Source organism: Oncorhynchus tshawytscha, linkage group LG10 (genome assembly GCF_018296145.1).
Source record: "Oncorhynchus tshawytscha isolate Ot180627B linkage group LG10, Otsh_v2.0, whole genome shotgun sequence".
NCBI lineage: Eukaryota > Metazoa > Chordata > Actinopteri > Salmoniformes > Salmonidae > Oncorhynchus > Oncorhynchus tshawytscha.
The window spans coordinates 9,580,182-9,606,593 of NC_056438.1; the positions used below are offsets into that span (position 1 = coordinate 9,580,182).

Genomic DNA, 26,412 nt, shown 5'->3' on the forward strand with positions numbered 1-26,412 from the left:
ACATTGTCACAAGAAATTAGAAAAAGGACACACAGGCCCAACAGAGTCGTGGGAAATCAGATCACCCATATGGAGAGGCTACCTGCTCCAAGCTATTGAATAGCGGCGGGTATACCCAGCCTGGTCTCATAAATTAGGCGTAGTTAACATACTATAGGCTCTCTCTTGGCCAGGTCGCAGTTGAAAATTAGAACTTGTTCTCAACTGGTCTACCTGGTTAAATAAAGGTGAAATAAATTAAATGTAAAAAATCCAGGGCACTCAAATTAGTGTGGTATGTTTACAAAGGCGGTTGGACATATAGCGCCCCACATCTAGCAACCCAAAGTTTGTGAGTTTGAATCTCTTTACGGACAATTTTGGCAAATTTTCAACTTTTTAGGACCACAAACATAAGGGGTAATCCACGTCACAGGGGCTATAAAACTGAAGCATCCGTTTAGAACGTTTTCTCACCACCAAATATGGTAGCGAGAGGAAGTCCAGTCAGGTGTTCAGGTGTTGTGGAAGGATGGAAAGAGGTGAAACTGGGCTGACATTCTACAAATGTTCGCACTGACGAAACATCTGATCTCATACTTTTTATTTTCCCAAAACTAGAATCTGTTATGAACACAGTGCACTAAGTTTTATAGACTTTATAGACTAAAGTTGTAAAAAAACAACAAAAAAAACAGCTTGTGTTAGTTAGAAATACGTATCTTTGGGTATGCCTCTGTGCATGTACACCCAAGATGTATCCACTCTGACAGATTTCTTACCTTGTGAGTACTGCTTCTTCTTCTTTGTTTTATTGTCGAATCCAACCAACTGACAGGTGAATACACTGCCACCTACTGTACAGGAGGGAGATGCTGGTCACGACCTCTCTATACCACTATATTCTCTTAACTAACCCTGAATTTCAAATCAAATCATTCACAACAAACATCACCACTCCCAGAACCCCACCCAAAATACAACCCACACCCCATTCTCATCTAACCTCTCTGACCTTGTCAAACAACCTCTCCCTTTCTACATCAAATTGTATTGGTCACATACACATATTTTGCAGATGTTATTGCGGGTGTAGCGAAATGCTTGTGTTCCTAGCTCCAACAGTGCAGTAGTATCTAACAATTCACAGCAATACACACATCTAAAGGTAAATAATGGAATCAAGAAATATATAAATATTAGGATTAGAGGTCGACCGATTAATCGGATATCACGTTTTTATAACAATCTGAAATCGGTATTTTTGGGCACCGATTTGACATTTTAAAAATGTATTAATACCTTTATTTAACAAGGCAAGTCAGTTAAGAACACAATCTAATTTTCAATGACGGCCTAGGAACGGTGGGTTAACTGCCTTGTTCAGGGGCAGAACGACAGATTTTCACCTTGTCAGCTCGGGGGATACAATCTTGCGAACCTTACAGTTAACTAGTCCAAAGCAATAACGACCTGCCTCTCTCTCGTTGCACTCCACAAGGAGACTGCCTGTTACGCGAATGCAGTAAGCCAAGGTAAGTTGCTAGCTAGCATTAAACATATCTTACAAAAAACAATCTATCATAATCACTAGTTAACTACACATGGTTGATGATATTACTAGATATTATCTAGCGTGTCCTGCGTTGCATATAATCTGACTGAGCGGTGGCACTTTCTTTGCGTTTTGCCAGCAGCTCTTCGTTGTGCGTCAAGCATTGCGCTGTTTATGACTTCAAGCCTATCAACTCCCGAGATGAGGCTGGTGTAACCGAAGTGAAATGGCTAGCTAGTTAGCGCGCTCTAATAGTGTTTCAAACGTCACCCGCTCTGAGCCTTCTAGTAGTTGTTCCCCTTGCTCTGCATGGGTAATGCTGCTTCGAGGGTGGCTGTTGTCGTTGTGTTGCTGGTTCGAGCCCAGGGAGGAGCGGGACAGAAGCTATACTGTTACACTGGCAATACTATAGTGCCTATAAGAACATCCAATAGTCAAAGGTATATGAAATACAAATGGTATAGAGAGAAATAGTCCTATAATAACTACAACCTAAAACCTCTTACCTGGGAATATTGAAGACTCATGTTAAAAGGAACCACCAGCTTTCATATGTTCTCATGTTCTGAGCAAGGAATTGAAACGTGAAGCTTTCTTATATAGCACATATTGCACTTTTACTTTCTTGTCCAACACTTTGTTTTTGCATTATTTAAACCAAATTGAACATGTTTCATTATTTACTTGAGGCAAAATTGATTTTATTTATGTATTATATTAAGTTAAAATAAGTGTTCATTCAGTATTGTTGTAATTGTCATTATTCAAAATAAATAAGTTAAAATTTGTCAGATTAATCGGTATCGGCCTTATTTGGTCCTCCAATAATCGGTATCGGTATCGGCATTGAAAAATAATAATCGGTCGACCTCTAATTAGGATGAGCAATGTCTGAGTGGCATTCAATCAAATGTATTTATAAAGCCCTTCTTACATCAGCTGATGTCACAAAACGCAGCCTAAAACCCCAAACAGCAAGCAATGCAGGTGAAGCAGCACGGTGGCTAGGAAAAACTCCCTAGAAAGGCCAGAACCTAGGAAGAAACCTAGAGAGGAACCAGGCTATGAGGGGTGGCCAGTCCTCTTCTGGCTGTGCCGGGTAGAGATTGTAACAGAACATGGCCAAGATGTTCAAATGTTCATAGATGACCAGCAGGGTCAAATAATAATAATCACAGTGGTTGTCGAGGGTGCAAACAGGTCAGCACCTCAGGAGTAAATGTCAGTTGGCTTTTCATAGCTGATCATTCAGAGTATCTCTACCGCTCCTGCTGTCTCTAGAGAGTTGAAAACAGTAGGTCTGGGACAGGTAGCATGTCCGGTGAACAGGTCAGGGTTCCATAGCCGCAGGCAGAACAGTTGAAACTGGAGCAGCAGCACAGCCAGGTGGACTGGGGACAGCAAGGAGTCATCAGACTAGGTAGTCCTGAGGCATGGTCCTAGGGCTCAGGTCCTCCCGAAAGAGAGAGAATTAGAGAGAGCATACTTAAATTCACACAGGACACAGGCATTGACTAAAGTACAGTACAATACAGCATATGAGATGAGTAAAACAGTATGTAAACACTATTAAAGTGACTAGTGCTCCATTATTAAAGTGACCAGTGATTCCATGTCTATGTACATAGGGCAGCATCCTCTAAGGTGCAGGGTTGAGTAACCGGGTGGTAACCGGCTAGTGATGGCTATTTAACAGTCTGATGGCTTTAAGATAGAAGCTGTTTTTCAGTCTCTCGGTCCCAGCTTATATGCACCTGTACAGACCTCGCCTTCTGGATGATAGCAAGGTGAACAGGCCGTGGTTCGGGTGGTTGAACTCCTTGATGATCTTTTTGGCCTTCCTGTGACATCGGGTGGTGTAGGTGTCCTGGAGGGCAGGTAGTTTGCCCCCGGTGATGCGTTGTGCAGACCTCACTACCCTCTGGAGAGCCATACGGTTGTGGGCGGAGCAGCTGCCGTACCAGGTGGTGATACAGCCCGACAGGATGCTCTCGATTGTGCATCTGTAGAAGTTTGTGAGTGCTTTTGGTGACAAGAACATTTCTTAAGCCTCCTGAGGTTGAAGAGGCGCTGCTGCGCCTTCTTCACGATGCTGTCTGTGTGGGTGGACCAATTCAGTTTGTCTGTGATGTGTACGCCGAGGAATTTAAAACTTACTACCCTCTCCACTACTGTTCCATCGATGTGGATAGGGGGGTGTTCCCTCTGCTGTTTCCTGAAGTCCACAATCATCTCCTTAGTTTTGTTGACGTTGAGTGTGAGGTTGTTTTCCTGACACCACACTCCGAGGGCCCTCATCTCCTCCCTGTAGGCCGTCTCGTCGTTGTCAAGAATGATGCGGTGACCAAAGACTGAAAGATTTTCAGGCTGAACTGATTGGGAATCCATTTCGACGAAGGCTGAGAAGTGAAGCGTTTTTATTTATTTTTATTTACATGCAACATGTTAACATTTAACATGCAAGAGTTAAAGTTCATATAAGGAAATCAGTCAATTGAAATTATTCATTAGGCCCTAATCTATGGATTTCACATGACTGGGAATACAGATATGCATCTGTTGGTCACAGATATCTTTAAAAAAAAGTAGGGGTGTGGATCAGAAAACCAGTCAGTATCTTGTGTGACCACCATTTGCCCCATGCAGTGCGACACTCTCCTTTGCTCAGGCTGTTGATTGTGGCCTGGGAATGTTGTCCCACAGGCTGTTCGGAGTTGCTGGATATTGGTGGGTACTGGGAACATGCTGTCGTGCACATCGATCCAGAGCATCCTAAACATGCTCAATGGGTGACATATCTGGTCAGTCTGCAGGCCTGGGAGAACTGGGACATTTTCAACTACCAGGAATTGTGTTTGTTGTCCGTAGATCATGCCTTCCCATACCATAACCCCACCGCCGCCATGGGGCCCTCTGTTCACAACGTTGACATCAGCAAACCACTGGCCCACATGACGCCATACAGATGGTCTGCGGTTGTGAGGCCCGGTTGAACGTGCTGCCAAATGCAGTGAAGACGCGTGCAGCGATGTCATCCAGTAGCCAGTCTACTCCGGTGAGTAGGTTCTCTCCTGTCACAGCACTGCAGCCGATGATACACCAGTGGTGGGTCTTAATGTCATCCAGACATTAAGTGTGTGTGTATAGGTGGATACTGTGTTCTCACCTCTCCTATGGTCTCTCTACTCAGTGATCCAGGAATGTCCTGTTTGTTGAGTAGCTCCTGGTGTGTGTGTGTGTGTGTGTGTGTGTGTGTGTGTGTGTGTGTGTGTGTGTGAGAGAGAGAGAGAGAGAGAGACACGGGTCAAAGTACGAGGAAATGGAGACAGTTGATGAAATCAAAGAATGGAACAAAACTAGCAAAAGTTGTAGTAGAAGACAAAGACTGGTCCACTAATGGACTCTTTTTTTGGACAAGGAGATTAATTTGGGAAATCCATTTGTAATATTGAGGAGAAAGCAGTGGGAAATGTGGATTCAATCAAGGTGACTAGAAGCTCTGTTATTTTGGTTAATTGGGTCGATGAAGAACAGAAGAAGCGTGCACTAATCTGGAAAATTGTCCACGTCAGAAGTAACATGTATTGACCTTCGGAGCAGGGCGTCTGCCAAAGGAGGAAAAGCTGCAGTCCAAGTGTCCAAGAAGTCCAATTAGCTGGGTATCATATCTGCTGCAGCCAAGAAGATTTTGGGGCTTGAAGACTTGAAGACTACAGCAGAAGCACTACAGGTCTTGCCCTCCCAGGAGGCTTCTGGGGGTGTGTTGGACCTGGTGAGAAGGAGGTTTTTATAGAAAAGCAGGTTGATTTTTATGTAGTTAATTTCTTTTTTGGTCGTTTGTATGAAATTTTATTTGTTCCCGAATGTTTTCCTTTTCGTGATCCTTATTATCCACCCGCACAGTAGGTGGCGGAATGCACAATGTTGCGAACGCCATTATACCATAGAAGAAGAAAAAGGAAAGGAAGCTTACTTGGTTATTCATGAGAGGGTTTTTGTGGGTTAAGTCCTCCGTGTGTGTAAACGGTTTCATTTCTCTTCAAGATGCGGACGACTCGAGAGAGAGAGAGAGAGAGAGAGAGAGAGAGAGAGAGAGAGAGAGAGAGAATACCCCGCTCAGGTAAGCTGCATATTTACTGAAATGTCAGCATTTTTCTGCTATGGTACAATGACTCACTCTGCTGCAGTAAAATGATGCAAGCGAATGTTCTTTTACCAACTGGCTAGTTTGTTTTCCAAATCAGATTTAAAAAATTAAAAGGGTCTTTTTCTTAAATTTAGATGTGTATGAAATGTTTTCCTAATAAAATAAAGAGATTAATGACATACTCACATTCAATTGTGGAATCAGTAGTTTCAATGGTTGTAATATAATTTTTACATCAGTCCCGATCACTTCACTATACAACAATGACAGAATAAGTGTTCAATAGATTCAGTTTCTAGTTCACAACTGCATTCACTGGTAACAAGGTATACATTTAGAAATCAAGCTATTACACAGAATCTATGGATAATATTAAAGGAGATCTCCTTTACTTTATTGGCAGCCATAAATTTGCATGGAGTGAGCCAAGCACTGTGCCAGTTTACACCAAACGAAGCCCAACAAAATATTGCAGAGGGAATAGACTTCCTGTAGAAAATATCCCTTAATAAACGATTGTTGAATCTCCTATCTAGTAGACCAATGCCATTCACCTGGATATTGCTTACAATCGGATATATTCCAAAAATATGCATTATTCTGAAGTGAAGTTTTTATCCCACTAGGTATAGCTTTAATAACAGTGTCATATTCCTTGACTAGGTATAGTTTTAATAACAGTGTCATATTCCTTGACTAGGTATAGTTTTAATAACAGTGTCATATTCCTTGACTAGGTATAGTTTTAATAACAGTGTCATATTCCTTGACTAGGTATAGTTTTAATAACAGTGTCATATTCCTTGACTAGGTTAGACTTAGCTTTTAAAACCCAACATTTCCTTGACTAGGTATAGCTTTAATAACAGTGTCATATTCCTTGACTAGGTATAGCTTTAATAACAGTGTCATATTCCTCACTTAACCTCAAAGTTGTATCTTTCCATAAAATATCTCTGTATAAATAGATTCCCACTAATATTAACTAATTGGCTGACAAGGACAATGTTTTTCGAGAACCATTTACTGTGAAATAACATCTTGTTTCTATGTAATATCGTCCCATATAAAACATTTATGAGGTGAAAAGTTGTGTTTATACAACAAAGCCCAGCACATTAAAGCCTGCTTGTGAAAAGCCGCCAGCTTCACAGGAAGTTTACCCACAACATATGGACATTGTAGTACAAAATGAAGCCCTTCGAACTTCTGAAAAACAAAATGAGGTATAATATTCCAGAAACTATGTGGATTTTTTATGTACCTTTTAATCCAGTTGACCTTTAATATCTGGTTGAAGAGAGTGAAGTGTAAGACATTTAGACCGCCATCACAAACCCTGTTGGTGATAAACATCTCTTTTTATCTTATGTGGCTTGTTTTTCCATATGAAGTTGAACAAAAGCCTATCTAAGGTACAGCAAGTGGATTTGGGAATGTCAATAGATGAAAAAAGATAGGATGCATGAGATAGCCCCTCAGCTTTGGATAAAAGCACCCTTCCTTGAAGACTTAAATCCCTCAACCATGAGGATAATGTATTTTTTGACAGATTCAGTTACAGGGTTCAAATTAAGATCATTCACAGCCTTAAGATTTTTGGTGATCTTTACACCGAGGTAGGTTACAGTATATTTTTCAGAGATGTTACAAACATCTCACATTTGGAAAGATTTAATACCAAACCTGAGATTTTAGAGAACTGCTTCACGATATCCAATGCTAATCTAGCTTGTGACACATTTTTCAAAAAAAGTTTTTTTTACCATTTCTCAAAGTTTCAGATCAAAGTAGCGGTCAACTAAGAGGTTTATTTTTCTCACCTTTATTTAACCAGGTAGGCTAGTTGAGAACAAGTTCTCATTTACAACTGCGACTTGGCCAAGATAAAGCATAGCAGTGTGAACAGACAGCAACACAGAGTTACACATGGGATAAACAATAAACAAGTCAATAACACAGTAGAAAATAAATATACATTTAAAAAAAAAAAGAGTCTATATACATTGTGTGCAAAAGGCATGAGGAGGTAGGCGAATAATTACAATTTAGCAGATTAACACGAGTGATAAATGATCAGATGGTCATGTGCAGGTGGAGATACTGGTGTGCAAAAGAGCAGAAAAGTAAATAAATATAAACAGTATGGGGATGAGGTAGGTAAATTGGGTGGACTATTTACCGATGGACTATGTACAGCTGCAACGATCTGTTAGCTGCTCAGATAGCAGATGTTTAAAGTTGGTGAGGGAGATAAAAGTCTCCAACTTTTATTCTCTATTGTGTTTACTATAAACCAAGTTCCGTTACATTTAAGTAAGTTTGAGAGGGATACAAGTTAAAGTTACTCGGATCAAACAGGAAATCTCGTCTGCAACCGCCGCTATCTTCAGCACCCCTGTGAAATTATATATACCGGTATATGTTTTTCGCCGAGATGGCCACTCAATTTGAGTAAGATTAGTGTGTATTCTACGTAATGACGCAGATGCACGTTATTACGTATGGCGGCATCACGCAATGACAGCACAACGTCATTTAGCAAAAAATCAAGTTCCTCTGGAAATTAGTTGGCAACACTGAGCGGAATGCGGCGACAGCACCTACGGGTAACTAAGCTAGTCGCCACTTTGGCATTCAATCTAAAGCCATCCTTTTGTTTCAACTCCTCCACTGATCTTCAGACTTTACTCGACAAATAATGGACTTTATTTCTAGTATCAAACATGTTTTGTTCTGATTTGTTTATTTCATGTTCAGGCCGATATGTCTGTTAGCGTTGCAACGTCTTTCGATGATGAGAATTTACACAGACCTGTTCTGAATACCTGATTGTACTTTAGTATTTCTGATGAGAGACTTGCAATTTTATATTTAATTAACGTGTTTCGAAATGCTGCGTTCGCAGAACACGTGTCCGCAACTAGCGAGGTCACATGGCAAACACCGTTATTTAATGGCTGGCTAGCTACCGGGGTTATAACTATCATAAGTTCACTTTTTATAATTTTCTCCTTTCAGGATGCCGACGACTCGAATGTGCTGCTCTGGTAAGAAACATATTACTTAAACCTGCTTCCGTGGTGGTTTTAGTTAGCAAGTTGCTAACCACGTGCCATGTTAGCTATTATGCTTCCAGTTAGACCGGACCATCAGTCGTTATAAACCCAACATTAGAGGTCTCTGCTACGGTGATGATAAAATGAACTCTCTCTTACCGAATCAGCCTTTGAAGAAGAAACTTCTTTACCAGATTCTGAGTAGCATTTGGCCCCTGATTCGACTCGTTGCTGCGCTAATGGCACCCTATTCTCAATAGTGTACTACTTATTAACGTTGATCTGGTCAGAAGTAGTTCACTGTATTGGAAATAAGGGTCCATTAGCGACGATATCCGTGTGATTCTATATGCCTGCATGTTGCCTGTTCATAAATGGACCTCCCTAACTTCCCCTGATCAACAGAAATGCAGGACAGATGCCGTGAAGTCCAGCAGAGTGACACGTGAGTTCATTGACTTTACCTCTAGGATCTAATTCCAAAGTTAGTAGATACAAGTTCACTGTAAATGTAGATTATTATTAAGTGAATATTCACTAGCATTAGCAACTATTAAGAATATGGTTCAGCTAGCATGCTAGACATACCTGCGTCGTTATGCTAGCTTTAGTTAACATTGGCTATCAAAGCTACTTATCATATCTCAGTGCACCTTGGGGTGGACTTTCAGCATGTGGTGACTGGCTGTAAATATGATCCTCAATGACAAGCATATATCTGATTTTTGGTGATGCTAACTTTGATCTGATGGCCTCCTTGTCCTGTGTTCCAAAGCCTCTTGTAGTAATAAAAAAATATATTTAAAAAATATACAAACTAGTGGGTCACTAACATGGATGTGTTTGCTCAGGTCTGCATTACTTGTGACATGACTTCAAGGCATCTGAACAGAATCTCCACTTCCATTCTGGAATAGGAATGTGTGCTGGTGAGTAACATTTGAGTTTATTCACTGGTGTTCAGGACACTTTTCTATATGGTCACTACATCCGGGCTTTATATGATGATCCATCGACAAGCATATGTCTGATTCTTTTGTGAAGCTACTCTTTGATCTGATGGGCTCTATTCAAGAACCTTCTATCCTCATAGAAGCCAAGCTATAACTAACATTATTTTGTGATTCCTTCTACAGAATACCTGATTCCAGATCACGAGACTGATGCGCTTTGTGAAAATCCAGGTTGGTGAAATGTAAAGACACTGACATCATTTGAAATAGTACCCCACTTCCCTTTATAGTGCCCTACCTTAGACCAGGACCCATGTACTATAATGGCAACATGGTGACTTTGGATGAAGGCAATTTCACCTTTTGGCTGGCCAACTGTACAAGATGGCTACCGGGATGTGCTACAGTCCCAATGATGATGAACTTAGCTCACTTTGAACCGATGTGAAACGACATGAACTACTGAGTGACTGTAGCTAATGCACCAGTTGTATGATTAAATGTTTTTTACAGCAAAACCCTCACTTCCTTTCTCATTTTAACAGACTGGGGGAGGAAGTTTCCTGACGGGATTAACACGACCTTCACTGGTGAGTTCGTCAAACTGGGTTCCCCACTACGGGTAGGACTGGTCTTCCACCCGTATACATGTTGCTGGAATCCCAAAGGGCACCTTATTCCTTGTGAATGGCTCCTGAGTGGCGCATCGGGCAGGTCACAATACAGTACGGCCAGTTGGTCTCGTCAATCAGTAGTCCACTGTATAGGGACTGGGGTGCCATGTGGGTTGAGTGACATGACTCCGTGGAACCAGTCACTTGAAGATGCTACAGTCCCAATGATGACAATCTTAGCTCACTTTGAACCGATGTGAAACGACATGAACTGCTGAGTGACTGTATATAGTGCTGCAGTTAGTCATCGATTCCTCAATCATCACACTAATAAAATGTTTGCCTTTCGTTCTTCAGGGTTTGGGTGCTGTGGTCAGTGGCATTGCAGCGTGGACTGCAACATACTGGTAAGTTGTGGTTCTGAAACTGTCCCAAGTGGCTCTTTATAGGTTATTGTATTGATATTTACACAGCATTGTTAACTTTTACTTGTATAGTTTAGCTGAACGCGGCATGTTTTAGCTCTCCCAACCTTCTGCTGAACATGATGAATATTCTCTTTGGAATCTCGTTCGTCTGAACTCCTGTTGAGAAAAGGAATAGCTGACTTCAGCAGAGGGCTACGTAACAGAGGGCTACGTAACCTGTCATAAAGACTACATGTGTTATGTCTAACCCCCTCCTTGTGCCCTCCTCATATCTGGTCCCCACCAGACTTTAACCTGAAGCTTATGTCTTCCTAGGTTCTTATGTATATGGCTGAACAGGGAGCGTGATGCCAACTAGACTGGTGAGTTTTGGTTAATGAGTACGTTTGGTATTTGTTATGGGTAATGGTTCTAGCCCATGTCTCTAAACCAGAGCCAGCCAGATCCTCTGCCTTAGCCACAAGCTATAACCCGTCTAGTGTAAAAACTAACTGCAAACAAGAGGGAACAGTTGATGTTTGGTAGTCGTGGTGACTCTGGCTCCTAGTGATGACACCCGCACACGCGTCTTACGCCCTGCGTCAACGACAGAACCTGCAAAGGTGGACCCACTGGCGTTGCCAGGGCAACAAGGGGACAGCTGGTTGGGGTTACCAACTGTCTGATGGGACCAGAGACCCACACAAAATAGCATTTGGCTCTGCATTGTTGATCCAAAATGGCTGCTATTAGATTTAATATGGAGAATCATTCATGTCATGCTAGTTGTCGCGTGTGTTTTGTGCTGCTACTACTAGTGGTAGTCCTGATGCAGTACAGGGCACTTGTCAGCACCTTCCCTTTTTGTCTCTCAGGGTGGTAGTGCTGGTCTTGGGTCTTTTAGATAGCTGTGGGATAAAAACTCAGACAAAAAAGCCTGTCTTTAATGTAGTCATGTTCAACATGTTTATTTAGACTCCTCTCCTTCAGGTCCTGATGGTGGTACCAGACAAGTCACTAGAAGATGCCTGTTACTGAACTACCTCAAGGTGTGTATGATCGACTTGACTTCTGTCCTCTATAATGTAGAAGTGATGATTTCCGGTTACCGCCCCAGTCTGATGTTAAGCTGACTGATTGGTTACTGAACTGATCTATAGAGGTGGGGCTACTTTGCTGTACTGCAGTTTCATATTAAACTGAATCTCCTCACATTAATATAGATAGAAATCTCCTCTTCCAGGTCCTCTTCCAGGTCCTGACTGTTGTACCAGACTGGCCACTAGAAGGAAGCTCTTTGCTGTGACAGTGAATGAAGGTGTGTAATTCAAGTTATTGTGAGTAGAAGTGTAGCACAACCAGCTGGCAGATTATTTCACTTATCAACTGCAATCTATGCTACTTCCTGATGTTCAGACAATGACTGCAGCAGTCTGTCCACTCCTGGCTGAACGCAAGGCACAACATGAGGAAGTAGAATCAGTCACTCTAGTGTGGTGGGAAAATGTATCAAGACGATTCAAGGACAAGACTGAATAATAGATGTGAAATTAATAATGGTGCCACCTGTTGGTAGAAGTGATGATTTCTTATTACCGCCCCAGTCTGATGTTATGCTGACTGATTGGTTACTGAACTGATCTACTCTGGCAGTGTGTTCTGGTCCTGGGAACCCAGAGGGTTGGGTCCCCAAGATTAGTTAATGCTGTGCTGTTGACTGATCTAATGTCTGACCACTAGTTCTTACAATATCACTTAATAATCCCTCAACTCTCCTCCCCCAGTTGATGTCCTTGTGGGTCTGCAGTCTTCAGGAAGGTGTGTATGATTGTTTTTACAGCATCTTCACTCACTGACCCTGCACCTCTTGCACTTGCTACAAACTCCACCTACCTTCTACCTACTCATTAACATCACTGGGGGAACTAACACGCCAATGAACGCTTTACACTCCCACATGGAACGTTCTGGAATGCTGTATGTGATTAACCTTTGCCACAGTTGGTTGGCTTCTGTCCGGTGCTCTGTGGCTGGCATCAACCCAGGTTTCCCATCGGTCCTCCTGTGGGTTGGGCAGACACTGACAAGCCTGCTCCTGTCCAGGGACAGGGGTAAGGTGGGCTGCCTGCCTGGAGGGAGGGTGTCTGGGTGGGGAGCTTGGAGCCAGACCTTGGACCACTGGCTGGATGGCTACAATAACTGAACACAAGTCTGATCTCATTTCAGAATGCTCTGCTTATAGTCTGCAGTACCTAATGTACTTCTGCATAATGTTTAATTAGGGATCTGTTCCTTCCAGGTCCTGACTGTTCCAGCCTGGCCACTGGAGAACTGTTGCTGCACGACCTCAAGGTGTGTAGGATCAACTTTCACTTGATCTGTTGCCATTAACTGTCCTTTATCATGTAGAAGTGATGATTTCCTGTTACCGCCCCAGTCTGATGTTAAGCTGACTGATTGGTTACTGAACTGATCTATACTCTAGAGCAGTGTTTCACAATCCTGGTTCTTGGGACAGATGTAAGGCTTCGTTTAGACTTACAGCTCATTTCTGATCTTTCACCAATTATTTTTGAATAATCAGACCCTAATGTTGACTGCAGCTATTTCCTTAAGTTGCAATAAATATAAACTTCAGAGAAATAATCTAAATGTTATTGAACCCCGGTCGTTTCCGAATACTCTGGGATACCACCTAAACTTGTTGACATTTTTGGGTCCCCAGGATTAGAATCCACTGCTAAAGACTGATCTCATGTCTGACTACAAGGTCTTACAATGTCACTTCATGCTTTCCTACTTTCTCCCTCTAGGTTTCTGCCCCTCTGGTTGAGGTCCTGGTGTCTGCAGGGTTTGGAAAGGTGTGACTTTAGACGGAATCTTAAGGCTCCTTCCACATGAAGCATTCTGGAATGTTGTAAATGATGAACTCCTCATGTCTGCCAGTCTGTTGTCAGATCTGTGCTCTGGGGCTGGATCAAGGTCTGGCCTCCCATCGGTCCTCCTGTGGGTTGGGCAGACACTGACAAGCCTGCTCTTATGCTCGGGGGCAGGGGTAAGGTGGGCTACCTGCCTGGAGGGAGGGTGTCTGGGTGGGGGCTTGACCCCAGACCCTGGACTGCTGGATGGCTACAATGACTGAACTAGTGTTCTGATCTGGTTTCAGAATGTTCTGGAGGTAGTCTAGTGATCTAAGATGGGGATTATTTGGTTTTAAAACTGTTCTGTTTGTTTAGATCTGGTTGGCTGCTGAAGTGTTGCTGTGCTGGTGGAGTTTGAAGGTGTGTAGTGTTATTATAATACACTGAGTATAGAGGACATTAACACCTTCCTAATATTGAGTTTACCCTCAGAACAGCCTGTTGTCTACAAGGGGTCTGTAAGCGTTCCACAGGGATGTTGGCCCGTGACAACTGTGGGTCGGCATTGGAGTCTAGTTAGCTGGATGTCCTTTGGGTGGTGGACCAGAGTTGATACACATGAGACACTGTTGAGCTTGACAAACCCAGCAGTGTTTCAGTTGATACAAACCGGTGTGCCTGGTACCTGCCATACCTCATTCAAAGGATCTTAAATCCTTTGTCTTGCCCATTCACCCTCTGAGTGGTACACAATCCATGTATTGTGGTTTAAACACCCTTTTAACCTGTCTGTTCATCTACACTGATTTAACCCGTGACTTCAATAAGGGCTCACTTTCACCTGGTCTGGTTAATGTATTGACCACTCAGTGTATATGTGTTGTAATGGAAAAGGGGGCAGATCAATATTAGGAAGATGTTCATGTTCTGTTGAATGTTCGTCTTGGATCATCACACTGACCCATGCAATGTGTTCTACACTACATACTCTGATGTGATGAGTCATCATTACCGCCCCAGTCTGATGTAACGCTGACTGATTGGTTCATCTCTGATCAAGTCATCTCATACCTTGTGTATTAGTCCCTACAGTATCACCAGGGTTTAATTCTCACACTATTTTCCCCTCTAGCTCTCCTGTTTTACACCTGCAAGACCTCTTGCACTCCTGATTGGTCAGCAAGGAAGTGGGGGAAACCAGGCCAAGTCAATTCAACCCTATGACTGTTTTGATGTATAAATAAATCTACAAATGAATGCTTGTCCTATTTTTCTTTGTTGGTGGTAGTAAATCAGACTTGTTGAATTTGTCCGTTTTTAATGAACCATGTGGTGTTCATATTTCAATACTGGACAGTGTGACATTTCCTGTCATCTCATTATGTAGTTATTCTAGGTTTGACTGATTTCTCACTGGCTATAGAGTTGACTGACTAATTTTAAGCCAATTTGTTATTTGAGTTGATGTTGTGAGCAGCATGTTCAGTCATGTAGAAGGCTTTGACACAATGGGATAGATGGAATAAATTCAGTTTATGCTGCTACCAGTTCCTAGGCCGTTATTGAAAATAAGAATTTGTTCTTAACTGACTTGCGTAGTTAAATAAAATAACAGTAACATGCAAAACAACAGTCAGGGATTACACAAATGAGAGAAAAAAATAAACTAATTCACATGTCAAATACAGACATTTAGTTTTATATACATTTCCAAGAATAAATAGTTTTCCAAATCAGATTTAAAAAATTAAAAGGGGCTTTTTCTTAAATTTAGATTGTGTATGAAATGTTTTCCTAATAAAATAAAGAGATTAATGACATACTCACATTCAATTGTGGAATCAGTAGTTTCAATGGTTGTATGATATAATTTTTACATCAGTCCAGATCACTTCACTATACAACAATGACAGAATAAGTGTTCAATAGATTCAGTTTCTAGTTCACAACTGCATTCACTGGTAACAAGGTATACATTTAGAAATCAAGCTATTACACAGAATCTATGGATAATATTAAAGGAGATCTCCTTTACTTTATTGGCAGCCATAAATTTGCATGGAGTGAGCCAAGCACTGTGCCAGTTTACACCAAACGAAGCCCAACAAAATATTGCAGAGGGAATAGACTTCCTGTAGAAAATATCCCTTAATAAACGATTGTTGAATCTCCTATCTAGTAGACCAATGCCATTCACCTGGATATTGCTTACAATCGGATATATTCCAAAAATATGCATTATTCTGAAGTGAAGTTTTTATCCCACTAGGTATAGCTTTAATAACAGTGTCATATTCCTTGACTAGGTATAGCTTTAAACAGTGTCAATTCCTTGACTAGGTATATATTCCCTTGACTAGGTATAGTTTTAATAACAGTGTCATATTCCTTGACTAGGTATAGAATAACTGTCATATTCCTTGACTAGGTATAGTTTTAACAGTATATTCCTTGACTAGGTATAGTTTTAATAACAGTGTCATATTCCTTGACTAGGTATAGTTTTAATAACAGTGTCATATTCCTTGACTAGGTATAGTTTTAATAACAGTGTCATATTCCTTGACTAGGTATAGAATAACTGTCATATTCCTTGACTAGTATAGTTTAATAACAGTGTCATATTCCTTGACTAGGTATAGTTTTAATAACAGTGTCATATTCCTTGACTAGGTATAGTTTTAATAACAGTGTCATATTCCTTGACTAGGTATAGTTTTAATAACAGTGTCATATTCCTTGACTAGGTATAGCTTTAATAACAGTGTCATATTCCTTGACTAGGTATAGCTTTAATAACAGTGTCATATTCCTTGACTAGGTATAGCTTTAATAACAGTGTCATATTCCTTGACTAGGTATAGCTTAAATAACAGTGTCATATTCCTCACTTAACCTCAAAGTTGTATCTTTCCATAAAATATCTATATTAACTAATTGGCTGACAAGGACAATGTTTTTCGAGAACCATTTACGGTTAAATAACATCTTGTTTCTATGTAATATCGTCCCATATAAAACATTTATGAGGTGAAAAGTTGTGTTTATACAACAAAGCCCAGCACATTAAAGCCTGCTTGTGAAAAGCCGCCAGCTTCACAGGAAGTTTACCCACAACATAAGGACATTGTAGTACAAAATGAAGCCCTTCGAACTTCTGAAAAACAAAATGAGGTATAATATTCCAGAAACTATGTGGATTTTTTATGTACCTTTTAATCCAGTTGACCTTTAATATCTGGTTGAAGAGAGTGAAGTGTAAGACATTTAGACCGCCATCACAAACCCTGTTGGCGATAAACATCTCTTTTTATCTTATGTGGCTTGTTTTTCCATATGAAGTTGAACAAAAGCCTATCTAAGGTACAGCAAGTGGATTTGGGAATGTCAATAGATGAAAAAAGATAGGATGCATGAGATAGCCCCTCAGCTTTGGATAAAAGCACCCTTCCTTGAAGACTTAAATCCCTCAACCATGAGGATAATGTATTTTTTGACAGATTCAGTTACAGGGTTCAAATTAAGATCATTCACAGCCTTAAGATTTTTGGTGATCTTTACACCGAGGTAGGTTACAGTATATTTTTCAGAGATGTTACAAACATCTCACATTTGGAAAGATTTAATACCAAACCTGAGATTTTAGAGAACTGCTTCACGATATCCAATGCTAATCTAGCTTGTGACACATTTTTCAAAAAAAGTTTTTTTTACCATTTCTCAAAGTTTCAGATCAAAGTAGCGGTCAACTAAGAGGTTTATTTTTCTCACCTTTATTTAACCAGGTAGGCTAGTTGAGAACAAGTTCTCATTTACAACTGCGACTTGGCCAAGATAAAGCATAGCAGTGTGAACAGACAGCAACACAGAGTTACACATGGGATAAACAATAAACAAGTCAATAACACAGTAGAAAATAAATATACATTTAAAAAAAAAAAAAAAAGAGTCTATATACATTGTGTGCAAAAGGCATGAGGAGGTAGGCGAATAATTACAATTTAGCAGATTAACACGAGTGATAAATGATCAGATGGTCATGTGCAGGTGGAGATACTGGTGTGCAAAAGAGCAGAAAAGTAAATAAATATAAACAGTATGGGGATGAGGTAGGTAAATTGGGTGGACTATTTACCGATGGACTATGTACAGCTGCAACGATCTGTTAGCTGCTCAGATAGCAGATGTTTAAAGTTGGTGAGGGAGATAAAAGTCTCCAACTTTTATTCTCTATTGTGTTTACTATAAACCAAGTTCCGTTACATTTAAGTAAGTTTGAGAGGGATACAAGTTAAAGTTACTCGGATCAAACAGGAAATCTCGTCTGCAACCGCCGCTATCTTCAGCACCCCTGTGAAATTATATATACCGGTATATGTTTTTCGCCGAGATGGCCACTCAATTTGAGTAAGATTAGTGTGTATTCTACGTAATGACGCAGATGCACGTTATTACGTATGGCGGCATCACGCAATGACAGCACAACGTCATTTAGCAAAAAATCAAGTTCCTCTGGAAATTAGTTGGCAACACTGAGCGGAATGCGGCGAAAGCACCTACGGGTAACTAAACTAGTCGCCACTTTGGCATTCAATCTAAAGCCATCCTTTTGTTTCAACTCCTCTACTGATCTTCAGACTTTACTCGACAAATAATGGACTTTATTTCTAGTATCAAACATGTTTTGTTCTGATTTGTTTATTTCATGTTCAGGCCGATATGTCTGTTAGCGTTGCAACGTCTTTCGATGATGAGAATTTACACAGACCTGTTCTGAATACCTGATTGTACTTTAGTATTTCTGATGAGAGACTTGCAATTTTATATTTAATTAACGTGTTTCGAAATGCGGCGTTCGCAGAACACGTGTCCGCAACTAGCGAGGTCACATGGCAAACATCGTTATTTAATGGCTGGCTAGCTACCGGGGTTATAACTATCATAAGTTCACTTTTTATAATTTTCTCCTTTCAGGATGCCGACGACTCGAATGTGCTGCTCTGGTAAGAAACATATTACTTAAACCTGCTTCCGTGGTGGTTTTAGTTAGCAAGTTGCTAACCACGTGCCATGTTAGCTAGTATGCTTCCAGTCAGACCGGACCATCAGTCGTTATAAACCCAACATTAGAGGTCTCTGCTACGGTGATGATAAAATGAACTCTCTCTTACCGAATCAGCCTTTGAAGAAGAAACTTCTTTACCAGATTCTGAGTAGCATTTGGCCCCTGATTCGACTCGTTGCTGCGCTAATGGCACCCTATTCTCAATAGTGTACTACTTATTAACATTGATCTGGTCAGAAGTAGTTCACTGTATTGGAAATAAGGGTCCATTAGCGACGATATCCGTGTCGGATTCTATATGCCTGCATGTTGCCTGTTCATAAATGGACCTCCCTAACTTCCCCCTGATCAACAGAAATGCAGGACAGATGCCGTGAAGTCCAGCAGAGTGACACGTGAGTTCATTGACTTTACCTCTAGGATCTAATTCCAAAGTTAGTAGATACAAGTTCACTGTAAAGGTAGATTATTATTAAGTGAATATTCACTAGCATTAGCAACTATTAAGAATATGGTTCAGCTAGCATGCTAGACCATACCTGTAGACGTCGTTATGCTAGCTTTAGTTAACATTGGCTATCAAAGCTACAGTTATCATATCTCAGTGCACCTTGGGGTGGACTTTCAGCATGTGGTGACTGGCTGTAAATGATGATCCTCAATGACAAGCATATATCTGATTTTTGGTGATGCTAACTTTGATCTGATGGCCTCCTTGTCCTGTGTTCCAAAGCCTCTTGTAGTAATATACAAACTAGTGGGTCACTAACTTGGATGTGTTCTTTGCACAGGTCTGCATTACTTGTGACATGACTTCCAGGCATCTGAACAGAATCTCCACTTGGAGTTCCATTCTGGAATAGGAATGTGTGCTGGTGAGTAACATTTGAGTTTATTCACTGGTGTTCAGGACACTTCTAATGACACCACATTTCTATATGGTCAACTACATCCGGGCTTTATATGATGATCCATTGACAAGCATATGTCTGATTCTTTTGTGAAGCTACTCTTTGATCTGATGGGCTCTATTCAAGAACCTTCTATCCTCATAGAAGCCAAGCTATAACTAACATTATTTTGTGATTCCTTCTACAGAATACCTGATTCCAGATCACAAGACTGATGCGCTTTGTGAAAATCCAGGTTGGTGAAATGTTAAGACACTGACATCATTTGAAATAGTACCCCACTTCCCTTTATAGTGCCCTACCTTAGACCAGGACCCATGTACTATAATGGCAACATGGTGACTTTGGATGAAGGCAATTTCACTTTTGGCTGGCCAACTGTACAAGATGGCTACCGGGATGTGCTACAGTCCCAATGATGATGAACTTAGCTCACTTTGAACCGATGTGAAACGACATGAACTACTGAGTGACTGTAGCTAATGCACCAGTTGTATGATTAAATGTTTTTTACAGCAAAACCCTCACTTCCTTTCTCATTTTAACAGACGGGGGGGAGGAAGTTTCCTGACGGGATTAACACAACCTTCACTGGTGAGTTCGTCCAACTATCAAACTGGGTTCCCCACTACGGGTAGGACTGGCCTTCCACCCGTATACATGTTGCTGGAATCCCAAAGGGCACCTTATTCCTTGTGAATGGCTCCTGAGTGGCGCAGGGGTCTAGGGCACATCCGGCTCTGATTGGGACCACCATCGGGCAGGTCACAATACAGTACGGCCAGTTGGTCTCGTCAATAAGTAGTCCACTGTATAGGGACTGGGGTGCCATGTGGGTTGAGTGACATGACTCCGTGGAACCAGTCACTTGAAGATGCTACAGTCCCAATGATGACAATCTTAGCTCACTTTGAACCGATGTGAAACGACATGAACTGCTGAGTGACTGTATATAATGCAGCAGTTAGTCATCGATTCCTCAATCATCACACTAATAAAATGTTTGCCTTTCATTCTTCAGGGTTTGGGTGCTGTGGTCAATGGCATTGCAGCGTGGACTGCAACATACTGGTAAGTTGTGGTTCTGAAACTGTCCCAAGTGGTGCTTTATAGGTTATTGTATTGATATTTACACAGCTTGTTAACTTTTACTTGTATAGTTTAGCTGAACGCGGCATGTTTTAGCTCTCCCAACCTTCTGCTGAACATGATGAATATTCTCTTTGGAATCTCGTTCGTCTGAACTCCTGTTGAGAAAAGGAATAGCTGACTTCAGCAGAGGGCTACGTAACAGAGGGCTACGTAACCTGTCATAAAGACTACATGTGTTATGTCTAACCCCCTCCTTGTGCCCTCCTCATATCTGGTCCCCACCCAGACTTTAACCTGAAGCTTATGTCTTCGTAGGTTCTTCTGTATGTGGCTGAACAGGGAGACGTGATGCCAACTACACTGGTGAGTTTTGGTTAATGAGTACGTTCGGTATTTGTTATGGGTAATGGTTCTAGCCCTTGTCTCTAAACCAGAGCCGTAGCCAGATCCTCTGCCTTAGCCACAAGCTATAACCCGTCTAGTGTAAAAACTAACTGCAAACAAGAGGGAACAGTTGATGTTTGGTAGTCGTGGTGACTCTGGCTCCTAGTGATGACACCCGCACGCGTCTTACGCCCTGCGTCAACGACAGAACCTGCAAAGGTGGACCCACTGGCGTTGCCAGGGCAACAAGGGGACAGCTGGTTGGGGTTACCAACTGTCTGATGGGACCAGAGACCCACACAAAATAGCATTTGGCTCTGCATTGTTGATCCAAAATGGCTGCTATTAGATTTAATATGGAGAATCATTCATGTCATGCTAGTTGTCGCGTGTGTTTTGTGCTGCTACTACTAGTGGTAGTCCTGATGCAGTACAGGGCACTTGTCAGCACCTTCCCTTATTTTGTCTCTCAGGGTGGTAGTGCTGGTCTTGGGTCTTTTAGATAGCTGTGGGATAAAAACTCAGACAAAAAAGCAGTCTTTAATGTAGTTATGTTCAACATGTTTATTTAGACTCCTCTCCTTCAGGTCCTGATGGTGGTACCAGACAAGTCACTAGAAGATGCCTGTTACTGAACTACCTCAAGGTGTGTATGATCGACTTGACTTCTGTCCTCTATAATGTAGAAGTGATGATTTCCGGTTACCGCCCCAGTCTGATGTTAAGCTGACTGATTGGTTACTGAACTGATCTATAGAGGTGGGGCTACTTTGCTGTACTGCAGTTAATCACATTAATACAGATAGAAAATCTCCTCCTCCAGGTCCTCTTCCAGGTCCTGACTGTTGTACCAGACTGGCCACTAGAAGGAAGCTCTTTGCTGTGACAGTGAATGAAGGTGTGTAATTCAAGTTATTGTGAGTAGAAGTGTAGCACAACCAGCTGGCAGATTATTTCACTTATCAACTGCAATCTATGCTACTTCCTGATGTTCAGACAATGACTGCAGCAGTCTGTCCACTCCTGGCTGAACGCAAGGCACAACATGAGGAAGTAGAATCAGTCACTAGTGTGGTGGGAAAATGTATCAAGACGATTCAAGGACAAGACTGAATAATAGATGTGAAATTAATAATGGTGCCACCTGTTGGTAGAAGTGATGATTTCTTATTACCGCCCCAGTCTGATGTTATGCTGACTGATTGGTTACTGAACTGATCTACTCTGGCAGTGTGTTCTGGTCCTGGGAACCCATAGGGGTGGGTCCCCAAGATTAGTTAGTGCTGTGCTGTTGACTGATCTAATGTCTGACCACTAGTTCTTACAATATCACTTAATAATCCCTCAACTCTCCTCCCCCAGTTGATGTCCTTGTGGGTCTGCAGTCTTCAGGAAGGTGTGTATGATTGTTTTTACAGCATCTTCACTCACTGACCCTGCACCTCTTGCACTTGCTACAAACTCCACCTACCTTCTACCTACTCATTAACATCACTGAGGGAACTACACCTCCCATGAAAGCTTTGCTACAGCACACACCCACCAAATGGAACGTTCTGGAATGCTGTTTGTGATGAAGCCTTGTAACAGTTGATTGGCTTCTGTCCGGTGCTCTGTGGCTGGCATCAACCCAGGTTTCCCATCGGTCCTCCTGTGGGTTGGGCAGACACTGACAAGCCTGCTCTTGTGTTTTGGGGCAGGGGTAAGGTGGGCTGCCTGCCTGGAGGGAGGGTGTCTGGGTGGGGAGCTTGTAGCCAGACTTTGGACCACTGGCTGGATGGCTACAATGACTGAACTTGTATTCTGATCTGGTTTCAGAATGTTCTGCATATAGTCTGCAGTACCTAATGTACTTCTGCATAATGTTTAATTAGGGATCTGTTCCTTCCAGGTCCTGACTGTTCCAGCCTGGCCACTGGAGAACTGTTGCTGCACGACCTCAAGGTGTGTAGGATCAACTTTCACTTGATCTGTTGCTCAACTTCTGTCCTCTATAATGTAGAAGTGATGATTTCCGGTTACCGCCCCAGTCTGATGTTAAGCTGACTGATTGGTTACTGAACTGATCTATACTCTAGAGCAGTGTTTCACAATCCTGGTTCTTGGGACCGAGATGTAAGGCTTCGTTTAGACTGACAGCTCAATTCTGATCTTTCACTAATTAGTCTTGAATAATCAGACCCTAATGTTATTGGTGAAACTCCACCTTGGTGATACCACCTAAGCCTTGTTCTTGGGGGGGAAAACACTTGTTGCCAGTTTTGTGTCCCCAGGAGTAGAATACACTGCTATAGACTGATCTCATGTCTGACTACAAGGTCTTACAATGTCACTTCATGCTTTCCTACTTTCTCCCTCTAGGTTTCTGCCCCTCTGGTTGAGGTCCTGGTGTCTGCAGGGTTTGGAAAGGTGTGACTTTAGACGGAATCTTAAGGCTCCTTCCACATGAAGCATTCTGGAATGTTGTAAATGATGCTGTCATTTCCATTTACAGTCTGTTGTCAGATCTGTGTTCTGGGGCTGGATCAAGGTCTGGCCTCCCATCGGTCCTCCTGTGGGTTGGGCAGACACTGACAAGCCTGCTCTTATGCTCGGGGGCAGGGGTAAGGTGGGCTGCCTGCCTGGAGGGAGGGTGTCTGGGTGGGGGCTTGACCCCAGACCCTGGACTGCTGGATGGCTACAATGACTGAACTAGTGTTCTGATCTGGTTTCAGAATGTTCTGGATGTAGTCTAGTGATCTAAGATGGGGATTATTTGGTTTTAAAACTGTTCTGTTTGTTTAGATCTGGTTGGCTGCTGAAGTGTTGCTGTGCTGGTGGAGTTTGAAGGTGTGTAGTGTTATTATAATACACTGAGTATAGAGGACATTAACACCTTCCTAATATTGAGTTTACCCTCAGAACAGCCTGTTGTCTACAAGGGGTCTGTAAGCGTTCCACAGGGATGTTGGCCCGTGACAACTGTGGGTCGGCATTGGAGTCTAGTTAGCTGGATGTCCTTTGGGTGGTGGACCAGAGTTGATACACATGAGAAACTGTTGAGCTTGACAAACCCAGCAGTGTTTCAGTTGATACAAACCGGTGTGCCTGGTACCTGCCATACCTCATTCAAAGGATCTTAAATCCTTTGTCTTGCCCATTCACCCTCTGAGTGGTACACAATCCATTGTAAAAACCTTTAACCAGTCACTTCAATAAGGGCTCACTTTCACCTGGTCTGGTTAATGTATTGACCACTCAGTGTATATGTGTTGTAATGGAAAAGGGGGCAGATCAATATTAGGAAGATGTTCATGTTCTGTTGAATGTTCGTCTTGGATCATCACACTGACCCATGCAATGTGTTCTACACTACATACTCTGATGTGATGAGTCATCATTACCGCCCCAGTCTGATGTAACGCTGACTGATTGGTTCATCTCTGATAAAGTCATCTCATACCTTGTGTATTAGTCCCTACAGTATCACCAGGGATTAATTCTCACACTATTTTCCCCTCTAGCTCTCCTGTTTTACACCTGCAAGACCTCTTGCACTCCTGATTGGTCAGCAAGGAAGTGGGGGAAACCAGGCCAAGTCAATTCAACCCCACGACTGTGTTTTGATGTATGAATAAATCTACAAATGTGTATGCTTGTCTTGTTTCTTTCTTGGTGGTAGTAAATCAGACATGGTGAATTTGGCCATTTTGAATGAACCATTTGGTGTTCTGAATTCAATACCGAACAATGTGACATTTCCTGTCATCTCAAATCTGTACATCGTTATTCTAGGTGGTTCTAAACATATAACGGTGATTTTGACATTTTTAACTGGCTATAGAAAGTTGATTGAGTAATTTTAATCCATTGCTTTGTTTTTGGAAGGACGTTATTGTGAGCAGCATGTTTTCGGCCTTAACGATACGATGGGACAGTTAATAGATAATCTATGGAATAAACTCAGTTTACACCGAAATCCATACCGCCGAAAATGGACAACTAAAGCGCACACTCAGGCTCTTTACAATTGGGTGAAAAGTAAATTCCGGTTTATTTAACTGGGTGTATCGTATGAACATTAATTCAACAGTTTGTAGTCCCAAAAACCCGAAATTAGTTACCTCTGGTTCGTTCAACCATTCCTATGTTGAAAAGAATATGATTTTGGGATTAACGGCGAAAACCGGCGCTAACAGGTTTCTAGGCGCCGCATGGTCAATCCGATTGCATTGGCCGTGACGCATTTACGGTGATTGTGCCCTCTGCATAAATCAGGGCATTCATTTCTGAGCTGTTTCGTTGACGGTAGGTCCTGTCTAAACACAATCGTATCAATGTGAAGCTGTTTGGAGCCCTCAAAATAGTTACAAAATGTGAGGCGCACTGTGGTAGGGAACTCAATTTGGGCTCTGACCACTACAAGGTGGTCAGCGTTTCCTCTGAGTGCACTACCTCAAAGTAACCTATACAATATTGGTTACTGAGATTAAATTTATTTTCTTTTTGGGCTGTTTTATTTTTATGGTTACATTCGAATTTTGGTGATTTAGCAGGAGGGGGAAAGGCCGTATTGTACATTTTTAATATTGCGCGCCGTTCAGTACTGGTCTGCGTCACACCATCCATATGGCACCGATCACATTTTCCTGTCAAGCATAAATGGGCTTTTAGGAGATTCTACATTTTCTGAGATCAGTTAACATGACCATTATAACAGGTGCTTTTAATTTCAGGACAAATGCTTCAATTCTGTGACGTTAGCTGATCTCAGAAAAAGGTTTAAGCCTGCGTTTACCACAGATTCTTGTTTTCAGTGTTGATCTACAAACATTTTCCCATAGGATTTGTCCAACAAACTAATGCGGAGTTTGTGCCTAACAAAAATATGCCATTACTATTGCTCTCTATATCAGCTGAGTCTGGTCTGCCTAGTTAATTGAATACAAAAAAAGGTACAGGGAGTGGTAGTCTCGCTTCCTCTTCCGTCTCCATCCTCACTTTTTCCACATCTATCCTCTTCTAGTTAGTAGGATACAAAACCTGTATGTCTCTAGTGGTGAACTGGGATAGTGCAGCTGAACAACACTGGATAGAATACCTGTATGTCTCTAGTGGTGAACTGGGATAGTGCAGCTGAACAACACTGGATACAATACCTGTATGTCTCTAGTGGTGAACTGGGATAGTGCCACAGAATGCAACAGTCAAATAATCTTTGGCAAAATTTGATCAGGAATTAAGACTATTAGTGTATGTGACAATGTATTTTAAAAAGATTATTGGTAGAAAATATCTTTTATCACTCAGGTGGATGGTATTTTCTGTCAAATTTAAAGGTCTTAGCCTGACATTGGACATGGTGCCAAATGTATTTTTATTTAACTAGGCAAGTCCAGTTAACAA

At 41.7% G+C, this 26,412-nt stretch overlaps 1 long non-coding RNA gene, 14 other non-coding genes and 2 pseudogenes across 26 annotated transcripts in view; all 17 read left to right on the forward strand.

Moving 5' to 3' along the window:
• LOC112264930 overlaps nucleotides 1-24,657 on the forward strand; it is a 24,800-nt gene extending 143 nt beyond the window's left edge. The window contains exons 2-15 of one of the 12 annotated variants that reach the window (XR_006084442.1): nucleotides 4,403-4,589; nucleotides 5,579-5,654; nucleotides 9,146-9,185; nucleotides 9,592-9,669; nucleotides 9,877-9,924; nucleotides 20,100-20,145; nucleotides 20,573-20,622; nucleotides 20,959-21,006; nucleotides 21,615-21,673; nucleotides 21,851-21,925; nucleotides 22,390-22,423; nucleotides 22,919-22,971; nucleotides 23,389-23,856; nucleotides 24,531-24,657. This is a non-coding gene — a long non-coding RNA (uncharacterized LOC112264930). Of the gene's footprint in view, nucleotides 1-4,402; nucleotides 5,655-8,215; nucleotides 8,291-8,702; nucleotides 8,732-9,145; nucleotides 9,186-9,591; nucleotides 9,670-9,876; nucleotides 9,925-10,238; nucleotides 10,284-10,664; nucleotides 10,715-18,019; nucleotides 18,138-18,549; nucleotides 18,579-18,995; nucleotides 19,036-19,431; nucleotides 19,516-19,738; nucleotides 19,787-20,099; nucleotides 20,146-20,572; nucleotides 20,623-20,958; nucleotides 21,007-21,599; nucleotides 21,674-21,850; nucleotides 21,945-22,389; nucleotides 22,424-22,918; nucleotides 22,972-23,388; nucleotides 23,857-24,530 lie in introns of those variants that run through there. The other 11 variants (XR_006084438.1, XR_006084432.1, XR_006084436.1 and 8 more) reach the window with 11 other exon arrangements.
• Nucleotides 10,101-10,164, forward strand: LOC112266230. The gene has a single exon (XR_002955883.1). It is a non-coding gene; the product is annotated as a small nucleolar RNA SNORD29 (small nucleolar RNA).
• On the forward strand, nucleotides 10,527-10,590 carry LOC121847668. The gene has a single exon (XR_006084487.1). It is a non-coding gene; the product is annotated as a small nucleolar RNA SNORD29 (small nucleolar RNA).
• On the forward strand, nucleotides 10,848-10,919 carry LOC112242405. Its single transcript, XR_002952494.1, has one exon. It is a non-coding gene; the product is annotated as a small nucleolar RNA SNORD30 (small nucleolar RNA).
• Nucleotides 11,277-11,405, forward strand: LOC112242402. Its single transcript, XR_002952491.2, has one exon. It is a non-coding gene; the product is annotated as a small nucleolar RNA SNORD22 (small nucleolar RNA).
• On the forward strand, nucleotides 11,799-11,868 carry LOC112242401. Its single transcript, XR_002952490.1, has one exon. It is a non-coding gene; the product is annotated as a small nucleolar RNA SNORD31 (small nucleolar RNA).
• Nucleotides 12,286-12,355, forward strand: LOC112242406. Its single transcript, XR_002952495.1, has one exon. It is a non-coding gene; the product is annotated as a small nucleolar RNA SNORD31 (small nucleolar RNA).
• LOC112242400 lies at nucleotides 13,119-13,188 on the forward strand. Its single transcript, XR_002952489.1, has one exon. It is a non-coding gene; the product is annotated as a small nucleolar RNA SNORD31 (small nucleolar RNA).
• LOC121847673 lies at nucleotides 14,563-14,636 on the forward strand (annotated as a pseudogene).
• LOC112242399 lies at nucleotides 19,962-20,025 on the forward strand. The gene has a single exon (XR_002952488.1). It is a non-coding gene; the product is annotated as a small nucleolar RNA SNORD29 (small nucleolar RNA).
• LOC121847669 lies at nucleotides 20,435-20,498 on the forward strand. Its single transcript, XR_006084488.1, has one exon. It is a non-coding gene; the product is annotated as a small nucleolar RNA SNORD29 (small nucleolar RNA).
• Nucleotides 20,755-20,826, forward strand: LOC121847670. Its single transcript, XR_006084490.1, has one exon. It is a non-coding gene; the product is annotated as a small nucleolar RNA SNORD30 (small nucleolar RNA).
• LOC121847675 lies at nucleotides 21,188-21,314 on the forward strand. The gene has a single exon (XR_006084497.1). It is a non-coding gene; the product is annotated as a small nucleolar RNA SNORD22 (small nucleolar RNA).
• On the forward strand, nucleotides 21,709-21,778 carry LOC121847674. The gene has a single exon (XR_006084496.1). It is a non-coding gene; the product is annotated as a small nucleolar RNA SNORD31 (small nucleolar RNA).
• LOC121847671 lies at nucleotides 22,177-22,246 on the forward strand. The gene has a single exon (XR_006084492.1). It is a non-coding gene; the product is annotated as a small nucleolar RNA SNORD31 (small nucleolar RNA).
• LOC112266240 lies at nucleotides 23,025-23,094 on the forward strand. Its single transcript, XR_002955892.2, has one exon. It is a non-coding gene; the product is annotated as a small nucleolar RNA SNORD31 (small nucleolar RNA).
• On the forward strand, nucleotides 24,386-24,459 carry LOC112266239 (annotated as a pseudogene).
• Nucleotides 24,658-26,412: the final 1,755 nt, after the last annotated feature.